Here is a 12,033-nt window from a genome sequence, read left to right on the forward strand (position 1 = left end):
CAAGTGTTTTAGGATGAGCCACAACGAGAGTGATGTACACTATTGTGGGCATAACATTCACCTTATTATCGTTTCATGGCTTTGCCATTGAAATTTTTTATTTAATTTTTAAAAAGTTGTAAATTTCTTTTATTACAAAATATTAACATAGTGTGTAAAATAGAAAATCAAAAAATATTGACGGATAAAAGTAGAAGATAGAGTCAACCGTCTTTGTTGCCAGCTGCATAGATAAATGATGGTCAACCAATATACACTTCTAATAATTTTTATAAGTAGCTTTTAGAAATATACGAAGAGTTTGTATTTATTATAAATAGTTATATTAATATTTTAATTTTTTTAAAAAAAATATATTTTGTATGAGAGAGTATTAATGTATGTATAATAAATGACAAAAAATATATATTTTTATAAAAGTAGAGTGAGAATAAAGACTCACAATATGAATAATAATTGAAATGATAGAACAATAACGTAAGACAATTTTCAAATTTAATCCAGCTGGTTACTGAAGTCTCTAGTTCCTTCTGATTTTTTTTATTTTTTATTTTTTTGATTCAAAGGTTTTAATAAAGTATTTTTATTTTAAAATTTTGTGTTAGTATTGAAAAATCTAGAAATCCCCTAGATGTTGATTTGTGATTATGTATCAATTTAAGCAGAATATAACAATCCCAATCAAACAATCAAACAATCAAGACAAAGAGACACAACGATTTTAACGTGGAAAAAACCACAATTGGACACCTCCAACTGTGATCAAAAAACCACGGGCAACAGCCACAAGACAATCCACTAAGAAGAATTAAAGGAATTACACAGGTATACTCTCAATTACCTAGCGAATCCACAACGCCTAATTGAACCAACCTTTATGTGCCTCTTCCAACCCCATCTTCACCACGGAATTGTCTTTCTGATGAGCCACTCCGGATTCCACCAAAGCTTCAGGCTCGAATTCTTCAGAATTCACAACTGAAGAATAACTCTCTCTTTTGTGTATAACAAACAAACCTTTGATGTACTCTCTTTAAATCATGAGTTGAAGACTCAATAAAAACATCAAAGAAAACAAACAAAATATCCCCAGATATAAACTTTAAGAACCAAAAAGAAGATCTGGAGGACTTCTTTCAATCACCTAGTTTTGGGAGAAAACCAAGTATTTATAGAGAATTAAAAGTAATCCAAGATTGGGAAGAAAACAAACTCCTTGAAAAATCCGGATTCTGAGGTTCGCTCGAGCGAAGCTTTTCTGGCTCGAGCGAGCAGTGTATTTTTCATGATTTCTACTAGTGCCTTGGCTCGAGCGACGGATCCTTGGCTCGAGCGAGGAATACATTCTTTCAGGTTTTTGTATGGACGCAATCCTTGGCTCGAGCGCGCATTCTTTGGCTCGAGCGAGACCTAGCTCGAGCGAGAATTCCTTGGCTCGAGCGAGCAACGACGGACATGCAATTTTGAATGCAATTTTGCATTTTGCTTCGGCCGCGAGCTGACCGGACCCCCGTAATAATCAGCGAAGTGGCAATCTTGAAAGCATTAACATCACAAACTTCTCTGCATGGTTCGATTCGGGTTTGGATTCGCATCTAATAAACTCATAGCCTCACTGAAATAAAAGTGCGAAAATAAATACATCTGAAAGGAGTTTTGTCAAACGGGGTTGCCAAGAATAAAAACCTAACAATCTCCCCCTTTGGCAATGCCGTGACAAAACACATCTAACAAATAAAATCCTAATCACCCCAACCCATTACATCCAACAAAAACAAACTTCTTTCTCAAGGTCATGATATGCAAAACAGTCATTAGTGCCACAATCTCCAAAACAACTATTAGTCCCACAAGAGTATATGAAAAAGCAATAGATATATGACATGATTATCTTGAAACATGAGATGGAAAACATGAATAGATGAAAACTAAGACTCATGAAAAACAACTCTCAAACAGCCAAAGCAAGATCATAAACCACACAAACAATGATATGACGATGTAAATACCATGAACATACAAGAAGAGCAAATAGTGCATAGCAACATGCAAAACATATAGCCAATCTCCCTTACCAAACATATCAAAGTGTTCATGCTAAACAAACTCTTGCAATGATAAACCAAGCTCCCTTATCAACCCAAAACAAGATGAACCAAACTCCCCCTTACTAAAAGCAACCACAAACACTGAAAACAGTGAACAAGACAAAAACGACAAAAAAAATATGGTGGAGCAAGCAAGAAATTTCAGATTAGTACTTTAAAACACACAAGACTATCCAAGAAGCAACATTACAAGAAAACATAATGTGCACAGTCTGTAGAATATTCCTCATGCAAGAAAGTGATGCATTATGTGAAAAGCATAGATCCCATGATAAAACGTGTGTGTGTGACTCTTGGAGTTCGACAAACACTAGATTCAATCCTAGTAGTGATATGAAAGCCGGACCTCCGACAAGAGAATCTAAGCACAACAAAGGAAAGTCAAACCACTAGGAATCAAGAGGTATTTGGTGAGTAAAGGCGGAGGCTCCCCCTCAATCAATGAATCTTTTCCCTTTTTTTTTTTTGTTTTCTTTCTTTTGCACATTTTTTTCTTTCTTTTGCATATTTTGTTTTCTTCTTTTTTTTCTTTTTCCTTTTCTTTTTCTTTTTCTTTTTCTTTTTCTTTTGCACAATCATTGGTGGCTGACACGCTCAAGAGTATGGAAACCGAACCAGAGAAGCATGGATATAATAAGGATGGCCTGGTTGGTGACTCTGAGGTAGCCTTTTCCTCATGGCTAGACTGCAAAGAATTAAGGGGAAAGCCATGGAGATGCAAAAGGATGGTAGGTGGTTAAGAGACTCAACATCACCCAAGATATGCTAGTATAGGTCAATTCCTCTAGAAACGCAAAAGATCAATGACAGAAGTCCATAGAGAAAAAATAATCACTAAGACGGAAGACTCCAAAATTTGCTAATCCAAGAGTGTGTACAGAATGAGACATACTAATCAAAAAACACACACTCCAAAATGAGTAATGACCATAGAAAGCACACATATATTAACAGGTAATGGATATTCTCATCAAATCCAATATGCACCAAGGACCACTCAAAAAATTTCAAGCTTGCAAAACCATACTAAGAAAATCTTTTTGGGATTTTTTTTTTCCATTAAAAACAAGACACAAAAAACCAAAAGCAAAAATAAATAAACAAATTAACACAAGTCAAGTTTTCTCACTCAAATCTTTTTGATCTTAACAAAATTAGGTCTAGCGGTCTTGGTAAATGTCGCGGTGTTGTGAACACCCTCATGAATCTTGGTATTCCGCTTAGACATGTAAGGCTGTCTCCTAACCCAAAAAGTATTCAAATTTCTACCCTTTTAAGACACTTTCCCATGCAACTTATAACAATAAGGGCGAATATGACCATGCAAACCACAATGATGACAAATAAAAACAGGGTGTACCTTTTTTTCTTTTACCTTACCAACTCTAGGGAGTTTGAGAAGTCTTTTCTCTTGTTGAATCTTTTGTCCCCCCTTTCCTTGAGTTCTTGTATCATGTGAAGTTGAAGCACTCTGTTTTTGCTCTTTCTTACCACCAAAGCCAATGCCACTCTTGTCACAACTTGTTTGTTGAGACCCAATGATATCCTCCAAGGTCTTTGATCCTTTGTTCCAAAGACCAATGGTAGCCATAGCACACTTGAGCTCTTCCTCTTTCTTGATCATTAGTTCTTCCAAAGCAACTTGTGACATCTCGAGAGATTCAATCTTTTCTTCATACATGGCATGGGTTTGCAGTAGCTCATTCCTCTCTGTCTCACAAGTCAACAGTTTTGCACAAAGAACTTGTCAATCATCAGCTACCTTGATGGCATTAATCCTGGCCTCGGAAATCTCCTCCTTAAGTTTGACATTCTCACTTTCACATGCTTTGAGTTTCTTTGTGAGTTTGTCATTCAATTTGAATAAATTAAGAGACTCCTGATACAACTTTTCATAAGCTTGCTCAAGCTCTTCATGATCACTCTCTGAGGATTCATCATCAGTGATATTCTCAACTGACATCTTCGGAGGATCTGTTTGTCCTTCAGCTTCGGAAGCTGCCATGAAAGCAAGAAATTGCTTATGTCCCTCTTCGCCTTGATCTTCGTTGTCACTATCATCGTCATCAGATTCTGATTCATCATCCCAAGTGACAGCAAGGGCTTTCTTCTTCCTCAACCGAGTGGGGCATTCTGAAGCAAAGTGGCCAAATCCTTGGCATTCATAGCATTGGAGTCTTTCAGAGTTCTCTTGTATCTTTCCTTTCTCCTTCTTGGCTATAGGACTAATTTTGAGTTTATCTTTGCCTTTGGATTTATGAGAATGAGTAGATTCCAAAAGATTAGGATTCTTTTTCAAAAAAGATTTTTTAAATTGTTTAACAAAAGCAGCCATAATCTTGGAATCTATCTCGCAATCCTCATCAGAATCCTCTTCCACTTTATGAGTACTACTAAAAGCAATATCTTTTTGTTTCTTTTTGAAATTCCTATGTGCCTCATAAGTTTGGAGATTTCCAACCAACTGATCCAGCTTGAGGTTGTCAACATCTTGAGCCTCCTCGATAGCCGTAACTTTTGGTTGGAACCGATCGGGCAAGGATCTCAAAATTTTTCCCACAATTTTGGATTATGGAATTTTTTCACCTAAATTGAAGCTGGAATTTACAATGTCACTCAACTTCGCATAAAATTCATCAAAGGTCTCACTATCTTTCATAGAAAGGTTTTCGAAACTAGATGTGAGCCTTTGAAGTTTTGAGCGTTTAACAGAAGGAGTGCCCTCATGAATAGTTTGTAAGATATCCCAAGCCTCTTTTGCGACTTCACAATTACAAATACGACTAAATTCTTTAGGTGTGACAGCGCAAAAGAGAGAATTGATAGCTTTACTATTCCAGCTACTATTTTGGTAATCAGTTGTGTCCCACTTATCAATTGGTTTGGGGATTGTAACTCCATCAACGGTAATTGTTGGTTCAGTCCACCCATTCATGACGGATTGCCAAACTTTTTCATCAATAGATTTTAAAAAAGATCTCATCCGAGCTTTCCAAAAAGAATAATTGGATCCGTCAAGTAGGGGTGGTCGAACCATAGAATTTCCTTCACGAATTGTATCCATTATCACAAATCAAACAAGATCTCGTTCTAAAAGAATTTTTTTTTTTTAAAAAAAAGAACGACCCGCTCTGATACTAATTGAAAAATCTAGAAATCCCCTTGATGTTGATTTGTGATTATGTATCAATTTAAGCAGAATATAACAATCCCAATCAAACAATCAAGACAAAGAGACACAACGATTTTAACGTGGAAAAAATCACAATTGGACACCTCCAACTGTGATCAAAAAACCACGGGCAACAGCCACAAGACAATCCACTAAGAAGAATTAAAGGAATTACACAGGTATACTCTCAATTACCTAGCGAATCCACAACGCCTAATTGAACCAACCTTTATGTGCCTCTTCCAACCCCATCTTCACCACGGAATTGTCTTTCTGATGAGCCACTCCGGATTCCACCAAAGCTTCAGGCTCGAATTCTTCAGAATTCACAACTGAAGAATAACTCTCTCTTTTGTGTATAACAAACAAACCTTTGATGTACTCTCTTTAAATCATGAGTTGAAGACTCAATAAAAACATCAAAGAAAACAAACAAAATATCCCCAGATATAAACTTTAAGAACCAAAAAGAAGATCTGGAGGACTTCTTTCAATCACCTAGTTTTGGGAGAAAACCAAGTATTTATAGAGAACCAAAAGTAATCCAAGATTGGGAAGAAAACAAACTCCTTGAAAAATCCGGATTCTGAGGTTCGCTCGAGCGAAGCTTTTCTGGCTCGAGCGAGCAGTGTATTTTTCATGATTTCTACTAGTGCCTTGGCTCGAGCGACGGATCCTTGGCTCGAGCGAGGAATACATTCTTTCAGGTTTTTGTATGGACGCAATCCTTGGCTCGAGCGCGCATTCCTTGGCTCGAGCGAGACCTAGCTCGAGCGAGAATTCCTTGGCTCGAGCGAGCAACGACGGACATGCAATTTTGAATGCAATTTTGCATTTTGCTTCGGCCGCAAGCTGACCGGACCCCCGTAATAATCAGCGAAGTGGCAATCTTGAAAGCATTAACATCATAAACTTCTCTGCATGGTTCGATTCGGGTTTGGATTCGCATCTAATAAACTCATAGCCTCACTGAAATAAAAGTGCGAAAATAAATACATCTGAAAGGAGTTTTGTCAAACGGGGTTGCCAAGAATAAAAACCTAACAAGTATGTTTGATATAATTTTTTTTTATAATTATAAATAAAATAATTAAAAAAATTATTATCAAAAAATGAAGACATTAATTGGTTTTGCTTCTACTCTCAACTCACAAAAAACCCAACCAAATTTAAGTTTGGCCAAATTATTATTTTTTTCTTTTTTATTATTTGATTATTTTAATAAGTTATTTTAATTTTTCTATTTGGAAAGATCAAGTGCCCTTTTTATTGAAGCAAAAGAGGAAATTGTCCTTATAATATGAAAAATTATTAGTTGATCTAGGGATGTCACATGTTTCTGACCAATCATAAGTTGCCATGGGTAGTTTGGAATGCGCTATATAAATGTATTTTTTGACTTTTTAGCTAAAAAAATAGAGAAAAAAATATATGTTTGAGATAACTTTTTGACTTTTTACAAAAAATGTGCAACAAAATATTATACTAAAATAAAAATGATCATTCTACTCTTATTGACTTTTGGGTAATTGAATTCAAAGAAAAAAATGATAATTTTTTCCTCTAAGCTTTCCCCACAAGCCTTACCCAAATAATATGAACTTTTTAATTTTTTTAGTAATTTTTAAATTTTTAACTTTTATAAGTTGTTTGAGATAATTTAAATAAATATACTTTTTAATTTTTTATAAAAAGATGTGTAGAAAAATAGAGAGATGATATGATTCAGAAACAATAAAAAGATAAAATATGTACTTATTTAATATATTCCAAACCAAACACAAAATTATAAATCTTATACTCTCACTACAAAAAATTTGACTTTTTGCGACGGTAAAATGCCGTCGCAAATACTTAAAATGCTGTCTCAAAAGATTTTTTGCGACGGCAGATGACTTTTAGCGACGGCAAGTGGGGGGTCGCAACAAAGGGGGTTGCAAAAAGTTTTTAGCGACGGCACGTTACCGTCACCTTTTTTTTGCGATGGCAAAGTTGCCTTTTTGTGACGGGATTTTTCCGTCGCCATTAATATGAAACAATCCAAGATTTTTTGAGACGACACTATTTTGCCGTCGCTAAAGGAGTTATTTGCGACGGGAAAAAATGCCGTCGCTAAAGAATTTTTATTGCGACGGGATACCTACCGTCGCTAAAAGAGTATTTGCGATGGCTAAGAATACCGTCGCAATAGGCTTTTATCTCAATTCTGCCAATATCATTTGCGACGGCAATGTGGTGCCGTCTCAAAAAAAAAAAAAAAAAAAAAAAAACTACTACTACTGCAATAAAATTATTAAAAATATGAAAATTACCTATATTAAATGAAAAATAATTGAAAAAGAAACCAACAGTTACATAATAATATAAAAATTTCAGTATAAAAATAACAATTCATCCATAATAAAAATATTTTTGCATTCATTCATTACAAAAACATTAGCAAAATTATCCCACTACAAAATATTGCATAATGCATACACAATGTTTAAATACATAATGTTGTTCACAATTCAAAATAACGTCAATCAAAAACAAAAGTTTCCCTCAATTCTTCTGTGGATAACAAAAATAAAAGTAAATCGCAATCTTCACACGCCTGTATTCCACAAGAAGCAAACTACTACTCGGGAAATATTTGAAAACAAAAAATAAAAATAATTAATGACAATATAATTATGTGTTAATATTTTAATTACAAAAAAACATAAAAAAATCAACTACTATATAAGTCTAGTTTTGTGAGTAATCATCATAGTTCAACCACTTATGGAGATGGTGTTTCAAAGTCAAAGGTGAGTAGAACCATACTTGATCCAGTTGTTTTTAAATTAACATCTCACAAATATATTCAAAGCAAGAGTATTAATTGAAAAATGGTCAAAAGTCAAGTGAACAATCTTGGTAAACTATGAGATGAAGATAACTATTTTGCCTCTTATTATTCCACCACAAAATTTGTTTGCTAAGTACTGACTATCTTTCCCTCTTTTATCATATTTACCTAAGAAATTTGTTCTTTATACCACTGTAGAGTTGGAATTCTTTTGAGATTCTAAAATGTCAAGCTACTCTCTTTTGATCCCTCCTTTTCATATCCAAGGCATTTCTAAGTGTTCATGTGATGGTAGAAGTCTGGTGATGATTGAGGACACAAAAACATTAGTGCATTCTGAACTAACACGTAAATTCAAAGTGTAAGAACCAAAACATTAAAAGCAAATGAAAATTAAAAGAAAGAATTGACAAGAAAGAAAGCTTTACCTTTTAAAAAAAAAAGATTCTTTGCAATTCTAGTCGTGGTTTTAATATGACGATCGACTCTTGAAAATCAGAAAGAGAAAATAAACATTAAGCTACAAGAAATTCCGCCCCGAAAAAATGGAAAATAAAAAGGAACATTAAAAAAATTTAGGAAAAAGATCTATATAAAAAGCAGGAGCAATTCTTTTACCCAAAAATGAACAAGACCACATGATAATTGTATAATCGATTCCACAAGCAACAAAAAATAAAAGAGAAAAAAGAAAAGGCTGATGAAACAAAGATCCATAGAAAAGCAAGAGGAAGATCCTGCTTTATGCCTTAGTTCATCTCTTCTATGAAAAGAAACATCAAGCAGTGATTGACATATGCGCTTTCACTAACTTAGGTTTAGAATTTTTTTTAGGAAGAGAGATGCAAACCAACCTTAAATTTAACATATTCACGACCTTGCTGAAATATTTCCTAGTCTAAAAAATTAAAAGAAGTAATAAGACACATTTGAATGAGGGTCAACAAGTTCTTAGAAGTGTCAATGCTTCTTAAAAATAAGAAATTGTTGCAATCATGAACTTATCTCTAATCACAGAACAACAATACATATCATGGTACAAATCACTACTTATGAGGCAAGAGTTATAAATGGTCCTTGAGAGAAGTAGGAAAACAGTACTCAAATCATCAAACTGTGAAAGGTCTCTAGCTGGATCCACCAGGCTTCGCATGCATGTTACAAAAAGATGAGGAGGAAGAGAAGATGAAGAAAAAAGAAAAAGCTTTACCTTTGTAACATTTGGATGGTCAAGTTTAAGCCAAACAGCCACCTCTTGCCGAAACGATGCCCAAAGAGCAGCAGTTTTAGCAGCTGTGGCAATACCATCCTCACCCCAATCCAATGCCTTCACTATTATATTATGAAAGATATAGTTGTGAGAATATTGATATAAACAAAAATGTGTGATATTAACTAGATAAATGCAATTTCAAGGTTAAATCTAAAAGAATTAAACATGTTGATAATCAACAGTACATTGGTATTTACAACAGATTACATACACATAAAAAAAATTATAATAGATTATATATACCTAACAAGCATGAACATAAGTATAAACATATGTTATAGATACGTCTACATAAAGATGATGTAAAACTAATCATTAGACATATTCAATATGGTGTAACTAAAAATAATCGTAACTTGAACTTAGATATGGATTTCAAGATTGAATTTGAGAGCTTTATTATGATGGATTTGAAATGACAATATCAAATTAGTTATTTGAAATCCTTCATGCTAATGATTATAATGGCAAAATATTTGTCTTCTTGCTCTATTTTATCTTCCATTTAGTTGGTCAATCTCTCATTGATTTTTATAAAGTTTAATAACCTCAAATGCTTCATTTGAAATCCTTTTATCGAAACAGGAACCGAGTGTAAGTAGAGCAATAGATAAGCAATGTTATCATAGTTATGCATTCAAAAGATTGAACTCCCTCTAACATTTTCTAGTAGTAGTGTTCATATATTTTAGATCACAAAGCATAAAATATTGAAATGTCATATTTATATAAAAAAAAAGATAGATAAATCTGAACACCCTTTTAATTGAATGGCTAATCTAGCATTAAAAGAAAAGGATTGAGGGGAATGTAGGAGAACACATTCTAGACAAAACCTCTAACGAAGTAAGGAGGGCAATTTCTTATTATGTTCCATTTTGATTGCTATTCAAAGAAGAAAAAAATATACAATATCATTACTATTCAAACAAACAAAAAAAAATCAAGTATCATTTGACCCATTACAAAATAATGTTTTCACATGGAAATCATTAAAGAAAAGCAGGGGGAGAAAAAACCAAATAAAAATTGCAATCATGGAGAATGAAATTATCAACTCAATGATCCTACTAAAAAGAAACCAACAAAAAACGTAGACTAATTCAAGAAATTACGAAGAAAATAAGCATTAAGTAGCTAGAGTACAGATTGTGAATTTAACATATCTTTTAATCTGATGATAATGAAATTAATTCCAGATTGACTAAACAGAATGAAGCATAGGTAATTGTTGAATCACCTGCAACATCCTGGCCATCATAAGTCCCCCGGTACACGGTACCATATGTCCCATGAGCTATGGCATTTCTTATATCCAATTTAGCTAAATCAATTTCCCACTCTTCTCTCTTTGAATGAACTTCCCTGGCTATGACATTTCCCAGTATTTGGGATCATCTTCAATTGCCTAGCTTATCACCAACACAAAGAAAAATTTAAATAAAAATAAAAACTTCAATTGCCTGAGAAGAAAAATTTTGAATAAAATTTTATTAAAAAAAAAAACTCCAAAAACTGACCTAAAAATATTGTTCACAATATAAATAGCTAAAAAAATCTACTTGATAGGCTCCATTACTAGCCAGATTTCCTAAACAATGAAGTAAGAACCTAGTCTAGAGTCTCAATTAGTAATTACATATTTGAAATGGTGCATGCGTATCTGCGGAACATGATAAACAGACAATGAAGTTCAAGGAAAAAATTAGACAGTTTTGCACGGTAACTATGAGACCCAACCAGACATTTAATTAGTAGATGTGCAATCAGCAATCCTACCATAACGTGCTATGAACTTCGGTGAAGTATCAGAAAAAAATTGCTAATAAAGAAAAATTTGTACCTCAAAGTCGTTCCGTTGTGCTTCGGAGACCTTAAGTGCTTTGACATCAAAGGAATCGATCCGAGGGCCTGCCAAATGAGTCTTTGCTCGGAATTATCATCGTCGTCCGAATCCATGCCTATTCGAGGTGTCAAATCTTCATCATCCTCCTCGTCCTCGATCTCTGACTTGTCCTCGTCCTGAAATACCGATCGAGATTCAATCGAATCCATTGTCGATAGCCTCCCGTTCTCTCTCTCCGATCCATCCTCCACCATACTTTCTCTCTTTAGATTCCAAGCCGAGGCTGAGATCGATTAAAGGCCGTGTCTAATCTGTGAAAACTGATGCTCCATTTGTGTGTGCGCAACTATGAGTGTGGAGATTGGAACCCTAGAAACTAGTGCAAAGATTGGTGCAAAGATTGGCGATTGGGAGAAAGAGAGAGGGTTTTCCTATTCTAATATTTTAACTTTTTAGGTGTTGAAAATTTCTTATCTTCTAATTTGGCGCTTATTAATTTTCATTTTGGCGCCTTGGTTTTTCTGGTCACAAATGAAAATTTGAGGGAGCTTTCGATAACGTTTACCTTTTTAGTTTATGTTTATAAAATTTTTATAAATTAATTTCTGTTTATTTTTTAAAAAAATATAAATTACACATGTATTTGGTTTGAACAAAATATTAAAAAAAAAAATTAAAACATAAACAAAAAAACATATTTGTCTAGGCTTAAAATATTTTTATTTATTTTTATTATTATTCATGACAATGAGATCATACACATTATAATTGAAAAAAAAAAATGATTGGAAAAAATTAATT

General features: G+C 33.8%; 1 long non-coding RNA gene across 1 annotated transcript; it reads right to left on the reverse strand.

Moving 5' to 3' along the window:
• Nucleotides 1–7,681: 7,681 nt before the first annotated feature.
• Nucleotides 7,682–11,681, reverse strand: LOC145796754 (uncharacterized). The gene is made up of 3 exons (XR_014337263.1): nt 11,230–11,681; nt 10,627–10,794; nt 7,682–9,445 (listed from the first exon to the last, which is right to left on the reverse strand). It is a non-coding gene; the product is annotated as an uncharacterized LOC145796754 (long non-coding RNA).
• Between the last annotated feature and the right edge of the window lie 352 nt (nt 11,682–12,033).

This window comes from Camellia sinensis, chromosome 8 (assembly GCF_055761805.1).
Source record: "Camellia sinensis isolate YWXY chromosome 8, ASM5576180v1, whole genome shotgun sequence".
Classification (NCBI taxonomy): Eukaryota; Viridiplantae; Streptophyta; class Magnoliopsida; order Ericales; family Theaceae; genus Camellia; species Camellia sinensis.